The following is a 22,696-nucleotide window of genomic DNA, read 5'->3' as shown; positions in this document are numbered from 1 at the left end:
TCTAGACCTTGAACACACCCACCGCAACATAATGCCACCATGCATGTCACCAACTACGACAATCTACATACACACCACTGCCACCAGTACTCCTACCCAATCTGCGTACTGCCATGGAGCTATGCAGCAATAAATTGCAAAGGTTACCATAATGTAGAAAGAAAACACTGTCTCCTGCACCCCTGTGCACTTTCATTCACATACTATTCACAAAGTACTGTGTCACTGGCAACCTACCCACATACTGTTCGAAACATGGAACCTACTCCAACCAATCTACACACCACATTATGCAAGCACCACCCGCCATCGGCTGCAGAGTCAGACATGCATTGCTGCAGTGGGTGTGCTGAAGCCGTAGCGTCTTGAGTGCATGCCCTACAGCATTCGGCCATGCACCCAGCAGTCTAATCGTTCAACAGACCCACTGCTACTTCATGCACCCATGCATGACACCATGTGCCCAACTACTGCAATCCATCCGCAGAGCACAGCCACCCAGCTCCCACCCAATCTATGTCATGTGCAATTCACTTCCCTTCTTAAAGTCACCTGCCACCACTCACCACGGAAAGAGGTCGCCATAAACAGGTCGCGGCACAAGCTATCGGGCCGTTACGACAGCTGCCTCCAATCACCACACAAAGTAGTCGCCTGTCTAGGTACCCTCGAAGTGGTGCAATACGCACGAACACTGCAGGCACTCCTCCGTCTTCTTCCACCTATTTAAATAGGTTACATGAACCACTTCTCACTACCCCACCCTTTCCCTCCCTTCTTGCTGCCAACACATGGCATACAGTATATTTTCCAGACCCTTCCGCCGGCGCACTGTCCTCCGATACACCTGCGATACATTGGCCTGCGGTACGCTTTGCTGTCGGTGAACATTGGAGACGGCCAGTGGTTGGCTGGAGGGAAGCGTGGTGTGCGTCAAAGGTTTTGGGAAACACTGCCATGGTGTATCGGAGGACAGTGTTGTGGTGTGTGTGCCAAGCCCTTAATGCATTGTGTTCATGGCTGGGCCTCTTGTATGTAACTGTGTGGCTACTAAAAGTAGTCATATCTGCTTCCGATTCGGAGTCCCTTTTCCGTGTTCGCCGCATGGTCAAAAATGTGATTGCACTGCAGGGACAGTGAAATGTTGTGCGCGAGTTGTTTTCGATAACACCGGCATGTTGTTTCCGAGGGCAGCGCGCTGGCGAAAGGGCCTGGAAAACATAGTTTACGGCATCTGGTGGTGGGAAGAAGGGATGGAAAGGGTGGGGGGAGTGAGAAGGGCTGTAAGTGATGAATTGCATTAGAAGAGTGGTGTGCCCGCGGTATCTGTGCATTCTACGCCAATTTGCGGTTGCCTTAACAGGCAACAATCTTGTGTGGTCATTGCAGACAGCCTTCGTTATGGTATGACAGCTGCAGCGGCAATGTCTTTCGGTTATGAGTGGTGGCAGGCACATCTGCAGAAGGGGAGTGCATTGCACAAGACATGCACATTTACAGATAGGGTGTACTATGATGTGCTGTGTGTGGCAAGTCTGTAGTCCCTTTAATGCATGACTGCAGCCCTTGCACAGAAAAGTATGTCCACTGGTTGAAAGTCGGTGCCACATTGTCGCTTTGTGTGTGTGTGGTTTGGCTGCATTGCACACATTGTTGGTTGCATGGGTGTGGCGATTGGTAGAACATCTTACAGTTTTCGGTGTCTGTGTGGAGATGCTGCACCTACCAGTCGTGTACTGTTTCCACTGGGTGCACTAATGGAATAGTGTAAATATGGAAGAGGTTACAGTGCAACTGGTTCTTACATGTGCTTGCGTAGTGTGCATTGCGCGGATTAGTAAGTGTTGCTGTGCAATGTGCAGCAATGCTTGTGTGCACGTAGTACAGTGTGGAAAGCAGGACCAATGTTGCAACGATTGTGTTGTTTGGTTGCCATTGTTACAATGGCTTCTGAATGGAAGTGGGTAGTGGTGCCAAACCCTGGTGTTATGTTAGTGCATTACGGTAAGTGGTGCATTACGTAAGTGGAACATGTGTTTATGCATTCCTGCTTTAGGGTGCGGAGGTTGGGTAGAAGTGCTGGTGCCTATGTTGCCTTTCTGAATTGTGGCACATGCCTACATGTTTGCCTGCATGGCTTTGTTATGTTGTGGTGGGTGTGGGCAAGGCGTAGACTGTTGGGTGCATGGCCGACGGCCATAGGCTGTAGGCCATGCACCCAGCAGGCTAGGTCTTCATCACAGCCACCACAATGTAATGCAGTCATGCAGTTGTCACTCTGCATGCATTTGAAGTTGGTGACTTTTACACAATGTTTGTGGAGGACATTGTACAGTTGGTAGACCAGTGGAAGAGAGCTGGTATGCGTACATTAGCATACGGTGTACATCATTGCCCCTGTTGAACAATAGGGAGGCACATACCACCATGTGCATTTCCTATGGTTTGGCCCTTACAATCCCCATGCTTTTGGGAGTGCTGTAAGATATTGCAGCATGAAAGGCCGCGCTTAGCAGTACACATGTAAACTATGGCTAACGTACACGGGCTCCTACATACCGTTCAGCACACACAACGCAACGTTATGCAGCCATGCGTGCAAATATGTGCCCAGGGTGAAAGCTGGCAGGCTGAATTGCAGATGGGGAATGCAGTGCACATGACATGAGCATTTAACTATAGCCTGTACTATGGTGCGTTTTCTGTGGGGAGGGCTTAGCACCTGGCATGCATGGCTGGAGTAGAAAGGGAAAAAGGAGTCGTCCTGCTCTACTGGGGCGCGGCCCTACCGGTACTTGGGGAAGCTTACATGCCACATTCTGCGCTTCTCACAATGTTGGCCAATGGAAATGGGACTATAGCATTTGGCCAATCAGGTGCTCAGGGTGTGTGTCACAGGCACGAGCACCAATAGGGAGAAGGACTCCTCCTGCTTCACTTGGACAAGGCCCTCCCGGTACTTGGGGAACAGCACGCGCCACATGCTGCGCTTCTCACAATGCTGGCCAATGGAAATGGGACTGTGGGCACTGTCCAATCAGGTGCTCGGGATGTGCGTCACAGGAAAGAGCTGCAATCATTTTTCCATTAGTTTGTGTTGTGCGGCTGGCAAACATAGCAAGATGCACAGTTTTCATTGTGGTTGATGCCTTTGTGGAAGATCTGTTCGTTTATGCCCTCCAAGAAGGCTTTTGTGGCAATTTCGGTTTGGGGGGAGTGGATGCTTTGTGGTGCAGTGTCAAAGCACGCTGTTTCGGCGGAGTGCTTGTAGAATGTCGATGCATGGCCACTTCCGCAACTGTACATGTTGTGGTTGTGCACTTTGGAGCCTTCTTTTTGGGTTCCATGCCTGGTTCCCGTGTGTACCATCAACTGAAGATGATGAAAGCAGTGCAGTGCATTTTTCCCACTGCCAAGGTGCTTTTCTCATATATACCCCCGAGAATAGTGTGGAACTATAGCAATGATTGCTGTCGCAAGCCAGAGTTTGGAAGGGGTCTCGTCAACAGAAGCATGTGTGACTTCTTGAGTGCTGCTGGGATGTTCTCATGTGAGAATGAGAACATTGGTACTCAATATATAAACCTTTTCAAAGGAAATGGCATGTCTTTGTGAAACAAAATGTCATTGCCACTGGTCGACAATCTACAGGCTGCACTGAAGACCCTACTGTAAGAATGTGAGCAGATGTTGAAAACACAAAATTACTTATAAAAACAGCAAAAAAAGTTTCTCTATGGAAGCACCTTAAAAAAGGCTCTTTTAAGAGCCGCCACAACTAACAACGTCCCCTACCCTGGTTGAAATGTATTCCCCCCACTCCTGTGCGCGCACAGTTCAAAAAGTCAGCGAATATTGAGATATATGCAGGGTGGCACGTGTTAGATACACCCCTTTTGCAGGCAACAGCCATAGAAATGGGCCTGTCGAGGCTACAGGATTGGTCACCAAGGTTTCTGGGTGTGGTGTGTATGCACAGACTGTGGTGCATTGACTGTGGTACACAGTGTGTATTTGTCGACAGAATTACAGAGTGTGCGGTTATGGCTGTGTGTTTCATGAGCCACAGCGTGCAGGTTTTAGGGGCGTTCAAAATACATTGATTGAAAGTGAATGGAAAACACTGTGCAGTGGCTGCTCAGTTAGGAATCTATCATGTGGATGTGTAGTGCTATGGAGTACCTACAATGAAGTTACTAATTTCGGTTTGTCTGTGCGACACTTGGTGACATGCAATCATGCCGACATTCTTGTTGTTCATTGTGGAGGGAAAATTGCACAGCATGTTACACGGGTTTCAGTGCCGTTTGTGATGAAGGGGCCACTTGCCCAGGTAACGTGTTTGTTTCCGATCCCTTGCATAACTTTCTATCGCATTATTCAGACACTGATGTGGCTCCGTCATTTTTTATTTGGACCGCAAATGGCGAAAGCGCAGTACATTGTAGTAGTGTATTTGTACAACATGTGACAATGGTGTACTACACACATGGGAATATGACGGTCGCAGCACGATCAGTTTTCCCCAGCTATAACGTTTATCCTACTATGCCTGCCATCCCGATTTCTGCACACCCCATCCAAATTGCCTTTGTGTGCCCTTCTTGAAAGTAGTGGAAAAATATTTGTAGTAAGTGTTGCGCACTGACACTCTTCAAAACGCCATGCAACAAGTAAAGAAACCTCTTTCTACAGCGACCCCCTTTCTAACCGATTCAACTCGTTTTTTGCACAGTGCCACGCCTCCCGCCCTGCATCCCTTCATTGGCAATTTCATTGTTCATCTCTGAAAGGTGCTTTCTTTATTTCCCTTTTTTCCTTTCCCAGTTCATTTCCATTTATTATGGTCTTCTGACACGCCACAGAAGGAACGGCAGGAAAGGCCGGGTACAGAAAGGGCAGCACCTGCATGTATACCATAGGGGATGTGCCGAGAGGCAGAGTTATTAGGTAGCCCTCACCTACATAGGCGCCAGTCATTGTCATGCTCCCTGACTGACCCTTGCCACGCACTTCCAAGTACCTTCCCTCTGTAGGGTAGCGCTTTGCAGTACATGCTGAATATAATGCCCTTTGCCGGTTAAGGGTCTGTAGCGCGGCATATGGTCTGCAAGGATGTTTTAGAGCTGCGCTGCCCTACAGGAGTGCCCCTCTTGTTGCCCGCAGCAGATGTGGCAAATGCTCTACATGAAATTACTGTACATAATTGTTGGAAGGGAGGTAGACTGCCCACTGGTCCCTTGTGCTTTCATTTCAGTTATCGTCACATGCAGTACAAACACTTCATGCTATACCATTAGTCTTAGGAGTAGCATTCATGGAGATGCATACATTCTGGAATAAAAGAATGTTTACAACAAAGTGAAACAAAGCTTCATTAGATGGAGTAGGAAGGCATAAGCCGGCCTACTCCTTTTCACAGAACTGCGCTTTAGATTGTTTGGATCCTTCATAAGACCTCACCTTATGGCATGGATCATTCCTCATATTTGCACATATTTTTGGTAATATCTTCTTTGCCAAGCCATCCCCAGTCCTGCCGCGACGTAATGAGCAAAGTGGGGCCAGCTGCCCTTCATCGTGTCTAGATCACCATGTTCATGGTCCTGCGTACTGAGATGCCCCCGAGAGGCGTGCCATAGTCATTTCCTTTCAGCACAAGACTGCCCCACTGACCAAATGCTACAGACACCCATGTGTGAAAGCCCATGTGACCCATGCAGCTACAGTACTTTTCTAACCACCACTAACATTGTTTGCGCTCTGAACATTCTGCTGTTTGCTTACTTGCCTTTGCATGCACTAGTATGGGCGTGACCAAGCCACACTAGCTTTGCCATTTATCAGACTCAATACAAACTGTCCCACCTGCAGTTACATGTTTTCTTCAACTGTACGACCCGCAGGCGAACTCTTGACACTTTCCGTCACACTTCTCAGTGCAGACATGATGTTTCTGTTTCACGGTTCATGGAAAGCCAAGCAGCACACCAATCAAATTAATGTGACATTTAACACGCCCACGTTACACTGCAGGTTGCTGTTTCTCGTTTACCAGTGGGCGTCATACAGCCAGGCATGCTTCAGCCACACATTGGTAGGTTTGCAGAGCCACCCACGCAGTCGCCAGGAGTACTTGACATGCAGTAGCCTACCGTATGAATCTGTAAGAATGGCGACAGGGGCGGTGTTACCAGCACACAGGGGATGACATATGCACGGGTATAGGTGTGGGACGGATACACGTGCGCTTCCACAACTATTTAAAAGTGCGCTAGAAGATGTGGCCATGCGGCCACTAATGAGTCCTATGGCTACTTGCAATGTAATTGCACATACGCTGACCAGGTGCAGTCTTCCTAGGAAATGTCCATATTGCTCATCTGTAGTCATCTCGACCAGCACTGTGCGGCACAGATTCACCATGCAATGTTAACACAAAAAGAGAAACTACTCAAACACTCACCAACACTTACCATGTACATCTGTAATTGCTAAGATACACCAACACTATTTGGAAAAAGAAGGGGTAGCGCAAGTGGATACATACACCAGACAATTTGGCCTTTCCACACGTTTATCATGAGGGCAGCCAAAGAATCAGTAACAAACCGCTGTGAACGGGACGTTATGGTTCCGTTGCAGTACGAAACAGCTATCATCTTTACAGAAAACACTATGCTAAAGCAGCATTCTGGTTCAAGTGCCCCACTAAGGATCTATGTGATTATTGTGACGGTCGAAAATGCAACTTTTTTTTAACCCTTTACACCACATATATACGGGGCAGACCCCCCGCACCCACCTATATTAATATTATATTCTATAGGCCCCCCCACATATATATGTGGTGTAAGGGGGGGGTTTAAAAAAAAAAAAGTCCGCTTTATCGACCATCGCAATTGTCAGGTAGACATTTTGGTACGATTCCCCCACTAAAAACCTATGAAATTCAACAAAAACGTTGTTAAAAAAAAAGGGACATTATGGTTAAGTTGCACTAGTAAAAACTAATTCAATTGACAAACGTTGTTACAGGGACGTTATGGTTGCAGGTAAAACTTTAAAACCCTGTCGATTTGCCAGTTATGGTAAGCTAAGCAACCGTAACTCACACAACCACTGTGCACTGCAAGGACTAACCCCCATGATATCAAAGATTACATCACAAATGTCATTGATGACATCACATGTACCTTTTCATAAAAAGCCTCCACAAGGGATTGGCATTGTAATGTTGGCAGAAAACTATCAGATTATTGGAAGACTTATTATGAGATAAACTGTTCATTAACCAATGAATTTCTATAAATACCATTGCATTACAGAGTTCTTTCCAGTACATGACCCAACTCATGTAGAAACATAGCCACTGCCTACAGCATGCATCATACATGTGCACTATTCAAAATCTTCCCATGTTGGATAGTGAAATGATGAATGCTTTCGTTTCAAAGTTTTGTCTACTCCGCAACATGAAATAAGTAGCCAACGATGCCTCACTCACTACATAATGGTTCTACTGTACACAAAAAAATGCCAAAACACACACAAATATGAGCATATACAAGGAAAGTAAAGTTAGCAAAACAGTAGCAGTACTACCAGAAAGCGTTCATACCCTAACTAATTATCTTCATGCACAGAAATGATTGCTGGGTTTTAGGCTTACTTCTTTCCCTATGTATATGTATATGTATATCATGTGCGTGAACCCCGAGGACAGTAGTGCAAGACCATATGAGAAGGTTAAGGTCAACAAATACAGTACCTTTTCAATTTTTAGTTCCTGACTCCCAGTGAAGAAAAGCATCCGATATACATACGTCACTGAACAAAAAAAAAAAGGGGAGCCACACATGTGATGTTATCAGTCATGTCATCAATGTTAGTCCTTGCAGTGCACACTGGTAGCATGAGTTATGGTTGCTCAGCTGACCATAACTGGCAGATTTCTGGGGGGTTTCAGTTTTTCACCTGTAAGAACATTTGTCAATTGAATTGCATAGGTTTTTACTAGTGCAGCAACAACGTTTTGTTCCTGGTTCCACCTTTTCAAACTCTCATACGCTGGCCTACCACCTGATCTCATCTTTATGCTATTGCACAGGCACTCTTCGTGGGAATGCCGTGGCTACCTGTAAACGAGTTTTGGAAGCAATTCCTGTTCAAAATGGACATCCCTATTCTGCAAATACAAATGCGAAACAGTAGTTTCCAGCTTACACACAAAACAAGTATGCTTTGAAACAATAGGGAAAACTATAAATTGTATGTGCAATTACATTATACCCAGAAACATCCACGTATCCAGGAACACAGCAATGTACAGTAAAAGCGCATCAAGCCCAAGGCTCCAAATATACATAATGGCTGCTTCTCAAAGGTTTGGTAAGGAGGATAGTTTAAATGTCAATGCAGATCAAACATTTTCACTCTAAATTGCCTGGAGCACATCAATGCTTTGACCAGTCAAAATATAAATTTCAAATGAAACGAAGGAGAACCGCCCTTTCATACCCATGCACGATTCTGCTAGGACAGGTGCAGTACTACAAATGTTTTGGACTACAGATCTCATGATCCCTCACCATTAACTGGGTTTGGTAGAGCTGATGCGCTAGGACAATGGCGCTCCTGAATATTGTCTCAGTTTCGTTGTAAATTACAGAAGACAGCGTGTCCCCTATCAAAAATATCGAGTACTACATGCATTCTGGAACTTGTGGTCTTAAATGACTTCCAAGTGAAGTAATTAAAGAGCCAGATTACAATGCACTTAAAATAAAAATCCCACGTGCCCGCCATCTAATAGCACAACAACAGATCAATAATTGGGATGGTAAAAGGAGGTACTCTATAGGCTGTACAGCAGAAAGTGCATATTATCGCTTGTGGGGGAATCTAGCTGGCTGCCTTCCCGTCTCTCGTAATTACGGGCCATTGATATCAGACCTACACAACACACTTAGTCGCGCGCAAATTACGGTTACAGTAACGCACCTGCACTTGAGCCGTAAACAACCGTTAACCGGTTTGGGGCTTTATGCGCCTGAAGGTAGGGTCTAGTTCCTATTCGAGAAACGGACAGTAGCAAAGCTCCGCCTCCTCTTCATCACGTGAGTTGCACGTTCGGGCGTGTGTGGGAAGTCATGTGCCTAAGGTTGTCACACCAAGAACTATTTGTCTGTTGAAGGCGTGGCACGAGCGGGAAAGCTGGCGTAGCATCGTGGCAGAGAGTCGAGGCCCAGAGCTTCAGACAGCATTTTCTTGGCCCAGCGCTGATGACCATCGGCGTTCCTCCATGTCTAAGCGAATTTGGTTTACAGTAAGTATTTAAAGCTGTCGTATACGTGTTGTTATTTTAGTAGAACGGGGCGGTTTAGCCTGCACGCAAAAGGGGGTATTTAGGTGTATTTTGGGGATCCGCTATGTGCTAGAGGATGGGCCGACCAAGGGCCGTTCCCAGGCGAATTTCCAGTATACCATTTTACAGTAATGCAGATAGTTATTTTTTTGTTTTCTCACGGAGAGGCTTTTTTTCCCCCTGTCTGCTGCTGGAGAGGGGCATTTTGGGGATTTGTTATGTGCAACAGAGAGGAGAGATGGGTTTTGTGCAGTAGGACATACTTGACTATCCTGTACAGAGGGTCACGTTTGGATACGAATTTCCAGCATAACAGTTTACAGTAAGGTGGATAGTTATTTTTGGGATTGTTTTCTCGTGCATCGCGTAGGGTGACCAGATTTTCAAGATTAAAAAAACGGGGACAGTCACAAACAAAAAAGGACTACCAAGGCCAACACTCAAAACACCCCATCTCATAGGATTTCTAGGCCTGGATATAAAATGCACTGTTTTGATTTATAATGTTGTAAGCATGTCATTAAGAAAGGAGATTTTGCCGTGATCAGGTTGGGGGTTTGAGCCCACCCTGCGATGTCAGAGATGAGATTAATGTGACACAGGAAAATATATAAAGTATTCCAATGTTTGTTTGATTTAGAAGTGTTGCCCACTGCCCCTATTCAATCATTTTGTGATGGAACGGTTAGTGGGACCTTCCCTTTTCTTGAAACTGGGAGAGGGTTTTTAATTTGAAAAAACTCTTGGGGAGACCACTAGGGGGCACGAACGGCAATGGCTGCCTGAAGCTCGGCTCCGCTTACCTGGGAGACTTAAGAGATGATTTAGAGCGTTTCCCCAAGCAGGAAAGCAACGAAAGCGGAGGTAGAGAAGCCGTAGTGACGAGGATGGCAATGGAGCCACCAAACTGACAAGAGATCCAGAGAAGGGATGTGAATTTTCAGTTGAGAGAATCTAGTGCTGCAGCCTGATCATAGCAAGCGGGCCGTCTAGAGCGTGAAACAAAAAGAAGGTAGGTGAGGTGCAGTTCTACGACCAGCAGGGTGGAAGTACCCATTAGAGAAGGAGAGAGGCGCAGTGGAGCCCAAATGGTGATCACCCCAGCAGAGATGGATAGAGGCACAGGAGAGTCCCAGCGGAGACTCGCCTTGCGCTACGTAGCAACAAGAGGAAACTTCAGAGAGCCGGAACGGGGGCGGAGCAGGCGAGTCAGCGGGAAGGGCCTGGCAGAGGAGGTACAGCACAGCGGGTGGGCGGACGACAGTGGCCCCCTGTGATCGGAGCTACACGGAGACGTGAAGGTACTGTGAAAACCCAGAGCCCAGAGGAGAAGTGAAGGCTGTGCGACACCCCGGGGAGCAATTCCAGAGAGGCACGGTCGGTGCTGAAGGATAAGAAGCAGAGTCGTGACCCTGGCAACAACCAGCAGAGTCACCTGCCCGGAGTGGAAAGGAGGAGACTGAAAGAAGTGGCCACGGACAAAGGCCGGAGAGCGGCCTCGCACAGAGGCAAGAAGGTGAGAGGAGCCCGGGCACTCCAGAATACATAGATCACAGCAGGCCCAGTGGGGGAAGGCGTATTCACCTGCACTGGGGGCCCCCAAACAAAAACCCCAACAAGGGGGCACCAAAGAGATGTGAAAGTGTGGTGGGTACAGTGAAAACCTCCCCAAAGGCATAAATAATGCCGAATTCCATGGGGACTATAAGTGGAAGGGCAGAGAGCTGGCCCTCCCCATCTCGCACCCACTAAGCTCTGAACTGAGACAGGTGCTCGAACAAGCAACCAAAACTAAGCCCTTCGGTACAGCTCTACAACAGGAAAACACCTTCAAGGGGCAACTATAAGTGGAGGGGCCCAATCCCAAAAGGCTATATTGCAGCGCATAACCTCCAGGAACAATAGGCGGGACCCCGGGAAGGAGCAAGCCCCCATCTAAGGAACACAGAGAGAAGAAGAAAAGGCTCTGCCGTGGAGCCCAATTGCAGAGACCTGATGAAAGGAGGGAGAAAGGAGAAAAAAGAGGGCAGCCAAGGGGGGGGGAGAGCCTCACAGCAGCGCAGTTCCCCCGCTTAACAGCGAACGGGAAAAGGAGGAGAATCGGCTTCCCAAGCTAGACACATCAAGTATGACCACAGGACCGCCAAGGACGGTAGGACGCAGCTCACCACCCCGGAATAAACCCTTCTAAAAAAGGTAGATCAAGTGCTAACACCCTGTGAGGGATATACTGGCAAAGATACACACGTCCCTCCCCAGTTCAGAGGGCAATAATACCCTAAGGAGAGGCAAAGCTCTGAAGGTCAGGTACTGGCCAGCAGCGAAACTCCAGGGGAGAACCAAACAAACGCCATCATAGGTACGCAGCAAGGAGATAGGGGGCCAACACAGGGCCTCCCCACAAGAGGGCTGGAAGCGCTGGAACAACTCAGAAGGAAAGAGGACTGTAGTGATACACGAAATTGCAGCCTTGCCAATCAGGGCTTTAGATGACAGCATTAGCCGCTGAAAGCCAATAGTGTATTCAAAGTATGTGCTAAAAATGCTGACAGTAGTCTGTTGTAGCACTTCCATTATGCAGTAGTGAGCTACAAGGAATATGCAGGCCTAGTATGAAATAGGTCACATTATGCATTGTTGATAGACAGGCAGGGAGAGGGCCCCTAGCTCTGTAGCGAATAGGTATTTTTGGAGTGTTTGGAACATCATGGCACCTATATAGCGCTTAGATAGCCAGTCTTAAGCGCTATAAACACTAAGCTATGAGTGCATGCCTTTTAGAGCTTGCAGATGGGGTTAATACATCCCTGCTTCCCTTAGAATATTCAGCCTCACTAACGGTAGCCCTGGCTCCAAGCTAATCTTCCTTTTCTCTGGGAAGGTACTGATAAGACATTCCTCAGCCAGCGCAGATGGGAACCAGGGAGGGGTAGGAGCGAGCAGGGTGCCTCTCAGAGAGAGTTGGGTTTTTTCCATGAGCCAGTTGCACAGGGAAAGTTCTGGAACTGTGCGTCATGGTGACTGACAGCACGAGATTATAAAATATCCATGCACACATGACTCGGTGGGAGATCGTCCTGTGGACTTGATTCATGCACGGTCAAGTGCCCGGAATTGGCTCTCACGGTGTCCTCCAGCATTGTTTTTCTGAGCGGGGCTTGTTTTTACAGCTAGCTTATGAAAAGCCAAGGTCTCCCAGTGCTGATTAAAGGGACGTAAGACTGTGTTTCTCTATGTTTCTCTATATTTCTCTATGTTTCTCTATGTTTATCTAAGTTCCATGTTTCACTATATTTTGCATTGTTCTAAGTTTATGCTTTGTAATATTCTTTAACTTGAATCCCAAATGTATATGAAATTCACTGCTTAGAATAAATATGCTAAAACTTTGAGGGTGTCATTTGTCACTAGCATGAGATCACTGCTCAGCACAATAGAACCTGTATTTTGGGCTGAATTGGGTATTTTTGCTCTCAAAGGGCTGGCCCCGAGGAAGATTTTGCCCATATCAAGACATTTGGTGGCAGCTTTGTGGGATTTGTGAAGAGCAGTGCCATGCTGTGACATGACAAATTGTGTGAGAGAACACAGTGTAGAGTGGGGAGCAGGCTGTCGCATTTCCTTGGTGGTCTCACTGCAGCTCTGAGACTTCAAAAGGCAGCAATGTTGTGTCGGCTTGCCGTGGCCGATAGCTCGTGTGGTTAAGACTCCCTTCAGTAAATCAGTCGTGACTGACTTATTGCTTGGGATGGAGCCAGGGAGTACAAGGCGATAAACGAGCGGGAAATGGCTTTGTTTAAAGCGCTCCGATGAATGGTCAAGAAAGATGTATGCTCAATTAGAAAAGAATTTTATCATGCGGTTTCCCCAGTTTAAAGTTGTAATTTGGAATGCATAGTGAGACGGAGTTCTCATCTCTATTCTGTCATGAGGGCAGGGAAAAATAATTGCAAGGATTTGACATGCAAATTGTGAATAGTGATTTAACCATTGACTCAGCCCCAGTGTGCTAGCGAGTGGGGGCTGTAATGTTCGGAGGCGAAGGTTCGCTTTTTTGATGTATGCTTTTGAATGTTGGCATTCCTGAATAATGAGGAGCCATGCTTAGGAGAATGAGTAACATCTGTGCTGAGAGCCTAAAGGGTTTGTTTTTCTTTTGGCAACTGTAAAATTCCATGTGCTGGTGGTGGCGAATTCTGTTTTAAAGGAAACACACTAAAATGGTTATATTGCATTTTAAGCTGTGCCATGCTTTTAATGGGTGAGAGACTCACTTAAAAAGAAAGTGAGTGAATGTTATTTGGATTTTCGATTTTTGTGTATTGATTTGAATTTGCAGAATCAGTTTGCAATGGTTTGGGGGGAAAAACAATTTATATTTTTCTAAATTGCCCCTGGAGTATTTTTGACTGTCCCCATGCTATGCCATGGATTTGTGCTGTTGCCTTATAAGTGATGTATGATTTAGAAATAGTAACCTGTTGACTGTGATACATGGTGAAAAAATGTTGTTGACACATTAAACAGCCCACAAGCAATATAGAGTGTGGGTTGCTCTTGCAGGAAAACGTGCAGGGAGCTGCACTAAACATTGGCATTTTTTATTTTTTAAATGCACTGAAATGAGTGGTTATATTTTGGCAATGGTACAACAGAATGAAAAATCTGTGTGTGATAAGATAGCACAAAGATTTAGTGGGTTGTGGGTTCATTTGAAAAATCGCACTGTAAATTGGAGTGAATTTGTGAAGCCAAAACTACAAGGAAAAGGAAAAAAAACCGTATGCTTTTAAATGGGACATTAATCAGGTTAAAACAGGCAAAAAAGACGCTTTGACATTTTGCAAAATTACATGGAGTAGAATCTGATGACAAGGAAAGTGCCTCTTTTGAAAATAAGAGTCTTGCTGTGTGTGCAGAGCTTGTGCCTTGAAGCTGTTTTGGGCGAGGTGCGCAAAAGGAAGGCAAACAAAAGCAGAAACAGTACAAGAAAGAGTTAATCTGGATGAACTGTCTGAAACGAGTGCCTTTCCATTGAAGCCGCCACAGTGTAAGAGTTATAGAGCAAAAAGAGATAAGCTGCGTGCTCATGGCGCTGCCAGGTGCACACGAAAGATAAACAATGCCTGCATTCCTGAGGAAGGAGGTGCAAAGACAGAGAGCTGTTCAGAAGTAAAGAATTTGCCCAGTGACACTGTGGTAGGGAACAAAGGCATGCAGGATGGCAGACGGGCACATCACATCTTAACATTTACCTATGCATCTGTGAATGGGCCAAGAAAAGACAGCTGCCCATTCCAACAGACATTACTGTGCAAACCGCATTCCAATGTGATGTGATGTGATGTGAAGTGAAACGCTATTGCTGTGCAAGCTGCATTCCAATGCTCCATGTGATGTGAATTGAAGTAAAGCGCTGTGCACTGGAGAAGAAACCTCTAGGCGCTTTGAGAAGAGAAAATACACATCTGGCAAACTGCAAGCTACATTGCCAGGGATGGAGTAACTGACAAAGACATTATGGCATTCCAGATGGAAGCAAAACTGACAAAAGTGCTTAGCCGTTTTGCAAGAGACAACATGCAGAGCGGGGCTTTGAAGTACAACATGAACACTGCACATTAGCCATGATCCAGAAGCCACACGGCTTAGTGCAAGAATGAATGATTTGTTGAAGCAACAAAAGAAACTGACTTAGACTATCGCACTCAAAGGGGTGGTTCAAGAAACAGCAAACACCCTTTGAAAAAATGACAAGTGAAAAAAACAGAGGCTTGAAAGACACTGCCTGTATGGAAAAGAAAAATAAACAGCTGCTTGTGCAACTGTAAGCGGTATTGGACTGAAAGACTTTACCTTTGAAAAATGGAGAGATGCCAGCAGTGCAAACTAAATCAAGATCATGAGACACTGGAAGCAAGTTGGCGCCTGGCATTTGTGATCGCTTTGGTGAAAAAAGAAAAGCATTGTGCGACCTGGGTACTTATTATATGGCTTTGTAAAAGCACAGATCAGTCTGAGGTACCATTGACCAACTATGATTGCATTGCACAAATGAGTTTGTGATTAGGCAGTTACACCCCGTATGGTTGAGTGTAAATAAGCCCCCAGAAACATGCAGAAGGGTGATAAATAATTGCAGTAGCAATGATAAAGTGTGTGGTTACCTGATGAGACTTTTTTGAAGATGGGGGTGGTATTATGGGAAGGGGTGGATAACGCTGATATTGAAGTTTTGATGACATCCTAACATTTCTGTTTGTATTTTGCCTAGGCAAATAACCAAGAAATAGATTGGGGGGTAGACGTGTGCAAATGCCGGGTGACACTGATCAAGGAAACAGACGCATTCTCAGAGAAAGCGAGCCACTGCGACATGCTATTTCAACTTTAAACGTGCCCTGCACCGCACTCAATGCTGCAACCTGCGAAAGGTGTCCAACAGAGTAATAACTTCTGCTGAACTGGCACGGTGCAGACTTGGCTAATTATCAAATATTTGATGCTACACATTCAAATGATTCAGTTGCTGGAAATAACTTAATTGACATGACTTGCCCTTTCTTGTTTAAAGGACTATGGACAATGAATTGTGGACTGTAACATCAGGCACCACAAACAGCTGTGTGACACAGCAATTGAATGCTAACACATTGAAAAATGATTTTTAAATGCACTGTTGAGATGAATCTGAAAAAACGAAATGGTTTTACTCTTCCAACTGAATTGCTTTAACCAGAGATGTTTTGCTTTTTGCTTTGAAAAAAAAAAAAAACTTCTACGTTACACGTAGGCAGGAGAATGATTTATGAATTGTTGGGGCAGCAGAATTATGCAAGCAGGAGCGTAATTTATTTTGAGATAAAATGAGTGCGCACATCAAAGTCACCTGTGCGTAGGTTAAGATTCTTAATTGAAGTAATGCTGCCAAGTGTGTGAGCTATAATTTGAAATGGTAATCTTTGAAACACTGGATACTTTTACAGCCAGCTTAAGGCAGGTAAATGAAACCATGACTGACTTGATGTTTGATTTTATGACACAGAGTGTGACACGGTTTTTGTTAAACCAACCAGTTTCATGTTTTTGTGGGGACAGCTGTCTCCAGCACACTAATGCAAAGAGTCACCTTTGATTGTAGACATTTGGAATAATTCTTTGGAAAAGCGCTACAAATGAGTATCCACATGGAATTGCTAGCGTACTGGCCTGGCACATTGTCGGGCATCTTTTGTCACTGAATGGATACGATTTGTTTAATTTGTCTAATGTGATGTTTTTCTGACCAAGAACTGCAGCGAGTTTCTCGCCAAGATTTTATGGACTATAACTTGACTAAGGCATTTTACCATGGTGTGATGAAACAGCCACTGCCGGATAGTAGTATGGTGTTTGTGGCTAAAGTTATTATTGTATATGGTAGATATCCCACTTGAAGAAGAGTATTCTCCAAGTCACAATAGGTAGACACTGTGAACATGTTAGATTTTCCAGTAGTAAGGCAACATGTAAATTGTAGGCTGGTAATGCACACCTCCATAATTACAATTGATACACTTAGACATAGATTTATCATGAGGCAATGTTTCCTTAGTACTACCAAGCTGCTACAAATGGAGTCCATTTGTATGGCCCATCGCTAGAGTGCGCGTAGCTAGGGAGCTAGATTCATTAATTGCAGGTGCTTTATATGCTTGTGACATAGAAACTGTGCACAATAAGCTAGCTACTATGGGTTCTGATGCCAGCTCTGCTATAGAACTTCTGGCCTGGTGGGGCCCATTGATACGCCCAACACTGCTACAAGTATTGACAACCACTGAAGATGGCAGAATTTTAGGTATGAAGACATTTTTGTCTGCCATAGGGCAGGTCAACAAGACTGCTAAATACACACGATGCATTGTATGGCAAACATTGTTTAATCAGCAGGTGTTGGCTTTTTACTGGGTGGGGGCGACCATCCTCCACACACTGGCACGCAGAGCTACAGTTACCAGCATACATATGGATTGAATTGCTTGCTTTTGATTGCATGAATAACACATGCCATGCTTTGATGTAAATTAGTAGAATTGTTTTTATTTAGATAACCTGGTGCCCATGGGTTCACCTTGTTCACGAAATTAGATGGTTTCTGGTTGGGTTCCACATACATGGGGGAAGTGTCTAGTCACACAGCCCACAGTTACGCTTGAATGCCCTGGGATCAGGGGGAGGGTAGACCCTTAGAGTGAAAGGCTGCCAGGTTTAGAGTTAGTAACCATACATAAATGCAATAGTGCATTGTAGATTAGACTACACTGGATTGCCTTGACATTTTAACTGCATGCTGCTTTTTAACTGACAATCAGTTATACAAAATTGATTTAGGTATTTTTGTGTAGGCCAGGTTTTGGCTAGAGTAAATGTCCATGTTCACTTGGTGTAGGTATTTTTTGTGTAGGCCAGGTTTTGGCTAGAGTAAATGTCACTGTTCACTTTGTGTAGGTATTTTTGTGTAGGCCAGGTTTTGGCAAGGGTATATGTCACTGTTCACTTTGTGTACATTTTTGTTTAGGTAGTGTTATACCTTGCATGCCACGCTAACTAACCGCTAGAAGATAGTTTGCTTAAACCTCTTGCAAAGCCCCAAGGTCTTTATCACTGCACTAAATACTATATTGATAGGTATTAGTCAGCATTTGTCGCACAAACGTTGAATAGGGGTGGAATGTAGTGATACACGAAATTGCAGCCTTGCCAATCAGGGCTTTAGATGACAGCATTAGCCGCTGAAAGCCAATAGTGTATTCAAAGTATGTGCTAAAAATGCTGACAGTAGTCTGTTGTAGCACTTCCATTATGCAGTAGTGAGCTACAAGGAATATGCAGGCCTAGTATGAAATAGGTCACATTATGCATTGTTGATAGACAGGCAGGGAGAGGGCCCCTAGCTCTGTAGCGAATAGGTATTTTTGGAGTGTTTGGAACATCATGGCACCTATATAGCGCTTAGATAGCCAGTCTTAAGCACTATAAACACTAAGCTATGAGTGCATGCCTTTTAGAGCTTGCAGATGGGGTTAATACATCCCTGCTTCCCTTAGAATATTCAGCCTCACTAACGGTAGCCCTGGCTCCAAGCTAATCTTCCTTTTCTCTGGGAAGGTACTGATAAGACATTCCTCAGCCAGCGCAGATGGGAACCAGGGAGGGGTAGGAGCGAGCAGGGTGCCTCTCAGAGAGAGTTGGGTTTTTTCCATGAGCCAGTTGCACAGGGAAAGTTCTGGAACTGTGCGTCATGGTGACTGACAGCACGAGATTATAAAATATCCATGCACACATGACTCGGTGGGAGATCGTCCTGTGGACTTGATTCATGCACGGTCAAGTGCCCGGAATTGGCTCTCACGGTGTCCTCCAGCATTGTTTTTCTGAGCGGGGCTTGTTTTTACAGCTAGCTTATGAAAAGCCAAGGTCTCCCAGTGCTGATTAAAGGGACGTAAGACTGTGTTTCTCTATGTTTCTCTATGTTTCTCTATATTTCTCTATGTTTCTCTATGTTTATCTAAGTTCCATGTTTCACTATATTTTGCATTGTTCTAAGTTTATGCTTTGTAATATTCTTTAACTTGAATCCCAAATGTATATGAAATTCACTGCTTAGAATAAATATGCTAAAACTTTGAGGGTGTCATTTGTCACTAGCATGAGATCACTGCTCAGCACAATAGAACCTGTATTTTGGGCTGAATTGGGTATTTTTGCTCTCAAAGGGCTGGCCCCGAGGAAGATTTTGCCCATATCAAGACAAGGACCCCCTCTCAACTCAGACCCCAGCATGAATGACGCTTTCACAAAAGAAGACATTGCGGGGGTAATGACGGAAATAAGAGCTCTGCGCACAGACATTCAGACATCCATCACAGAATTGCGGGCAAAAGTGGAAAAAATAGAAGGGAAGGGGTCACAACCACACAAGAGGAACACATTGAGGACCCACGTATGGGGAGCGAGAGAGCTGATGGGGGGGGGTACATAGAGCAGGGATCCAACCTGAGAATGGAAGAAAGAGTAATGCCGACTACAGGTAGTAGACTCCTCAAGGTGGGCTCACTAAGTGTCAAGGGTATGAACTCCCCTACCAAAAGATCTTTGATAGCACGGGAATTCGAGAGGGCTGCACTCAACGTCCTCTTCATCCAGGAGACTAGCAGGGGAGGAGAGGCCACTGAAGGGGAGGGGAGTGGGACGAACGTATTGGGCCTCTGCTGCATGGAAAAAAAAGAGCGGTAGTGCTAATACTACATAAGCAGGTCCGGTTAGTGAACCCCACTGTTCTCTCTTTGATGGAAGGTAGGCTCCTTCTGGTGCAGGGAAGTTGTGAGGGAACCTGGGTCACCCTGTTGGGAGTGTATACGCCCAACCAGGGGCAAAGCGCTTTCAATGAAGAGACCCTTGCAACCATCATGGCAAAAAATAGAGGAGCAACCATAATCGGAGGGGACTTTAACACCTGGGCGGACCCACTCTTGGATAGACAAGCAACAAAGCCAGAGCAAAAGGGCCCGCCTCCAGGAGGGGGAGAAAGATTTAAACAAAACCTGACAGGGGCCTCCTGGACGTCTGGAGGGCCCATCACCCCGATAGAAAGGGATATACATTCCTATCCAGTGTCCACGCAACCTTTACTGGAATTGACTACTTGCTAATTAGTAAAGAACTCCAGTCACGAATAAGCAAGAGCGCAATTTGTGCAGTGAGACGGTCGGACCATGACATGGTGATCATGAACCTTGAAATGGAGGGCATAAGCGGAGGCGAATCCAGGTGGCGCTGCAATGAGCTCCTTTGGTGAGACCAGCTCTTCGCTGAGGAACTCAAGGCCGCAGTCGAAGAATGCTTTATGATCAATGGCAACAGGGAGGTAGATGGTACAACGGTATGGGAGGCGGGAAAGCCACATGGAGGGAAAGGAGCCAAAAAGAAATGGGAGCAAAAGCTACAGGAGGAGAAACTGGGCAAAGAAATAAAACATTTAGGAGACAGATTACATTCGCAGGGGTCCTACTGAGAGGAGCACTTGATAACGCTTAAACAAAAAAGGGCCGATCTGAGGGCGCTGGGAGTAGGGGACACAATATGCAAATTGAAATTCCTAAAGTAAAAAATCTATGAAAAGGGAGACAAGGCAGGTAAAATCTTGGCCTCCAGATTGAGAACGCAGAGGGCGGAGAGATGGGTGGGGCGAGTCAGGGAGGGGGAGGGAGACTGGGCCACATCCCCTGGTGATATAGCCAACCACTTTGCTAAATATTACGAAGAGCTCTTATTATAGACCGAAGGCTCTGCAGAGAAAACAGAGATACAAGAACACATTGCCAGGGTAGGCGTAACCAGCTGTCCCAAGAGGAATGAACATTCCTGGAATCCCCCTTCATGGCCGAAGAAATAAAGGCACCAATCAGTAGGCTCCCACCGGGAGGGGCCCCAGGGGAAGATGGCTAGATGATGGGATTCTACAAGCAATTAGAGTGTCTCCTCACATGACCAATTATTTAATCACATTTAAGAATCGGGACAAGCCCCGCCCTCCTTTACTAAAGCTCAAATGCCGGTCCGATAGCACAGCGAGTAGAGCGATCGCTTTGACATCTGTGCAGAGCCCGCTTACGCAGCTTCGAATCCCGGCAGGGCCAAACTCAGCCTTTCATCCTTCCGAGGTCGCTAAATGAGCACCACACACCGTGGGTACTAATGAGCAGCGCTCAGATACTTGAGGGTTTGTAGCGCTATATAAATGCTTACATTATTAATTATTATTATCCCCAAAACGGGGAAAGACCCCACCAGCTGTAAGTCATACCGCCCGATATCACTTCTAAACACAGACGCTAAGATCTACACGAGAGAGCGCTGACCACACGCATGGAAGGAATCATGCATCTGATCCACCTGGACTAGGCAGGCTTTATAAAAGGGAGACAGGATGTGGACGCCATGTGCAAAACCCTAGACATAATGGAACACTCGAGGGGGGAAGGGTAAGGACAAGCACTCCTAAGTCTGGATTTAGAGAAGGACTTGGGTGGAGTGGGAGTTCCTCTAGGCCACACTGGAGAGCATGGGCTTTGGAGAGCGGTTCATAAAAGGGATTAGAGCAGTATACAAGGGCCCCACGGGAAAGGTGGTAGTCAATGGGAGGATAACTCAGTGGCAAACAAGACGTCACGAAGCAACACTGGTTCGATCCCCGGGTCCGCACTTAGAAACCTTTGGGTATTAAGTGCGTTATAAATACGCAACTAAGACATATCCCTGTAACAGCGCCTCGATGCCCCTCGGCTGTGTGAGCACTTTACAAATGCAAAAAAAATACAATAAATGGCAAAACATCAAGGGAATTCACCCTCACAAGGGGAACCAGGCAGGGATGCCCACCCCCCCCCCGTATGCCCTGTCCATAGTACCCCTCGGGAATATGATCAGGAAGGACCCAACCATTGATAGGATTAAGGTGGGGAACCGTGAATACAAGTTGGCGATGTTCGCTGATGATGTGCTCCTATACCTCCTGGCCAACCCCTCAGCCTCAATATCGAGAGTCCTCCAAACTATAGAGGAATATGGCAAGTGGGCAGGACAGGAAATCCACACTCTTCCCCTATAACAATCCGAGGACCTCCAACGAGGTGAGAGCACATGTCCAGGGAATCCGAGTGTCCCTGCAGACGCTAAAATACCTGGGAATCAATATTACGAGATAAACAAAGCACCTTTACGAGGCCAATCTCTCCCCCCACCCCCACCTGATGACAGAACTAAATGCGTACCTAAACAGATGGGCAAAATTGACATTCTCCTGGTTGGGCCTCCTTAATGTGATCAAAATGGCAATCCTTCCCAAGGTTCTCTATCACTACCAAATGCTCCCAATAGAAATCCCAGGGACTCACTTCTCCGAACTTAAAAGTAAAATCACTAAAGTCCTTTGACAAGGGAAGAAGCAGCGCATAGCATACAACACCCTAACAAAAGATAAGGACGACAGGGGAGTGGGCCTTCCGGACAGTTATACATACTACAATGCAGCTCAATTTAGGGCCCTGATCCCGCCTCTCAGAGGAGACAAAAATAAGCAATGGGTTGAAATACAAAACTACCTACCGAGCCCAGTAAAGCTGGGGGAATGGGCCCCAAATCATCCTTCCCAGGTAAAGCCATCACTCATAAGATTCTGGGCTTGCTCCTGAAACTTTGGTGGAACAAAGGCGAAATGAAGGGTCACACAACTTGGCTCTCACCCATGAGCCACATCTGGGCGCCCTCAATTAGAAACAAAATCCA

At 46.0% G+C, this 22,696-nt stretch overlaps 1 long non-coding RNA gene and 1 pseudogene across 1 annotated transcript; one reads left to right on the top strand and one right to left on the bottom strand.

The window, feature by feature from the left end:
* LOC138567011 (UPF0696 protein C11orf68 homolog pseudogene) overlaps positions 1 to 9,165 on the bottom strand; it is a 122,061-nt pseudogene extending 112,896 nt beyond the window's left edge.
* Positions 9,137 to 19,035, top strand: LOC138567012 (uncharacterized). The gene is made up of 2 exons (XR_011302083.1): positions 9,137 to 9,328; positions 15,642 to 19,035. It is a non-coding gene; the product is annotated as an uncharacterized lncRNA (long non-coding RNA).
* Positions 19,036 to 22,696: the final 3,661 nt, after the last annotated feature.

Source organism: Ambystoma mexicanum, chromosome 2p (genome assembly GCF_040938575.1).
Source record: "Ambystoma mexicanum isolate Mex_15411 chromosome 2p, UKY_AmexF1_1, whole genome shotgun sequence".
NCBI lineage: Eukaryota > Metazoa > Chordata > Amphibia > Caudata > Ambystomatidae > Ambystoma > Ambystoma mexicanum.
Note: the sequence above shows the minus strand (reverse complement) of the source record. Positions and strands in the feature narration are given on the sequence as shown.